The sequence below is a fragment of the Sardina pilchardus genome, chromosome 14 (genome assembly GCF_963854185.1).
Source record: "Sardina pilchardus chromosome 14, fSarPil1.1, whole genome shotgun sequence".
Taxonomy (NCBI): domain Eukaryota; kingdom Metazoa; phylum Chordata; class Actinopteri; order Clupeiformes; family Clupeidae; genus Sardina; species Sardina pilchardus.
The window spans coordinates 9,328,204-9,330,703 of record NC_085007.1 but is presented as its reverse complement, the minus strand read 5'-3'; the positions used below and the strand labels follow the sequence as shown (position 1 = coordinate 9,330,703).

Here is a 2,500-nt window from a genome sequence, read left to right as displayed (position 1 = left end):
AGAGAGACGTGACCATGAGGCCGTGAGTCACAATAATGCAGGGACGAGGCAGGAAGCGCTGAAGCGCTTCCCCTCCAAAAAAAAACAAAAGCTGTGTGTTCATCAGCCACTGATGATTCATCAAAACAACATGGAGAGAGTGGGCAGTTTGACCAAAGATCACACCAGGACGCTCTCCTCATACACACACACACACACACACACACACACACAACAATCAGCAGCGTGGAAACCTGGAGCGAAATTTTGCCAGCGAGCCAATGGCGGCCTGATCGTCAGTCTGTTGCTGAACGTCAACAAACAAAACGCAGCCGCCAAACCTTGGGCAGCCTCCTGGGCTCGTCCGCAGTGTCAAATACCCAAACATGCCGTGTACCCATGCCAACGCCAGCCCCGGTGCCGTAAATATCTTCCACACTGTCATGCCAGGCCAAGCGGGAGAGCCAAAGAGCGCAGGGTTAGTGTTGGCAGCGAGGCCAGTCCGAGATGCTGCCCGAGCTCATCTCAACCCATCGCCCGTCTGGCATCGTCAAGCAGGGGGTCTGGAGGGAGGATCGAGTTGGCACAGAACTCGGTACACCCGGAGCTGGCGTTCAGAACGAGACGCTGTGATCTTTTGGGGTTTTCACACACACTGTTGAGTTGAGAACTCCTGTAAAACTCAACGCCAGAGAGGCGGCAGCCATTTGGGTCCCTGCATGCACGGCGTCGGGTTAAGTAAAGGACCGGTTTTGGTTTGTACGCGGATGACGTACTGCTGTCTCTGCTCAGGAGGGTCCATGCTGCAGCTGCAGCTGCTGCTGCGGGTGTGGACACGGGGCAAGGGGGTCGGTCCGGTGAGAGTGCAAGAATGAGCATGATTGGTGGGTGTAAGGGGCAGGGGTGTGAGCGTGAGGAGGGGCAGGGGGCGGGGTATTGGAGGTCTCTAGCACCCAGGCCACCAGAATGGCCTCCAATCCTAACACTGAGCCCTGGCCAGAAAACTGCTCCCAAACTTCCTCTCCCTCTGCCAGTTCTCAAGGGCCACCTTACACTCACGCACGCACACACACACACACACACACACACACACACACCTCCCTCTGCCAGTTCTCAAGTGCCAATTTACATTCACACACACACACACACATCTCTCCCTCTACCTGTTCTCAAGGGCCACCTTACACTCTGAACACACACACACACACACACACACACATACACACACACACACACACACACACCACTGCCATTTCCCAACTCATTGCCAGTCCACAGACTGTGGCTGTGAAAACTGCGAACATATAGTAGTATACAGTTTCATGCTCACTCACACACACTCACACACACGCACACACACACACATTTGAGACGTACTGCTGGCTCAACCTTACTGAATTAGTAACGTGGTGAAGATACTGCATGTCAGCACTGGCAACACACAGTACTGATCATGATGCAGCAACATAAACAGCTATACACACTCACCTAAACACTCAGCCAAACACACACAGTCAAATACACACACAGTCATACACACTCACTTACATACACTCAGCCAAGCACACACACACACACCACTCCCTGCAGTGGTCTAGGAGCTGCAGCCTGTTCTGACCAGGGCTCTGGGACGTGTATGGATGAATGGACTGAAGCTAGTGATTGCAGTGAGGAAGTGAATGATTGGTGTTTGTTGTTATGGTTACAGTCATTGTTGGTGGTGTTGTCAGGGCTACTCACCCCGCCCCACCCCTCCCTCCCTCCCATCCCAAGGGGTTAGGCGTGCGGGGTGGCACAGGTGCCCCAGGTGAGTTCCCCCCCCACCCCTTAGCCCCTGGACCCCCCGACAGGGCATTTACCTGGGAAGCGCGTGAACAGAGAGAAGCGCTTAAGAGAGAGGCGACGCGGCCGAGGTGCCACCCCCGAAGGAGAGAGCGGGGGGGTCACCGCTGGGGGGACGAGGGGGGAGGGGGGGGGGCAGGTAGACAGGCAGAGTAGGGGGGTAGAGGAAGGTAGAGTCAGACAGCTATATATATATATAAAAATCAGTGAATCCTGTCAAACACAAAAAAATGAATATGTGAACCACTGAATCCTGTTCAACAAAATTTTAAAAAATGTTTTTTTTTAGGGTTTTTTTGTTGTTTTATTTACAAATTGACAGTGTTTTTTTCCCCCTGGACATCCAATGCACATTCTGATGTGAAAATCAACTCAATTGCCCACAGTGTTATTGCGTCAAAAAAGACAACAGCTGGAAGTACAATATGGCATGTATGCTGTGTACATTACAATTACATACAATATGTATGTTGTGTACATTAATACAGCGATGTACACGGATGTGGACATATAGTACAGTGACAACAAATGCTAAGCACAGAGTAACAGACAATATTAACATCACTTGTACACCACAAGGGACCTAAGGACAGAGAATACAACAACAGAACAGACATTTAAAGAGACAGAGAGAGAAAGACAGAGAGACAAAGAGACAGAAAGACAGAGAGAGAAACAG

General features: G+C 51.2%; 1 protein-coding gene across 1 annotated transcript in view; it reads right to left on the bottom strand.

The window, feature by feature from the left end:
- The window catches only part of LOC134101236 (metal transporter CNNM4), a 32,244-nt gene that overhangs the window by 1,798 nt on the left and 27,946 nt on the right, over positions 1 to 2,500 (bottom strand). The window lies entirely within an intron of this gene.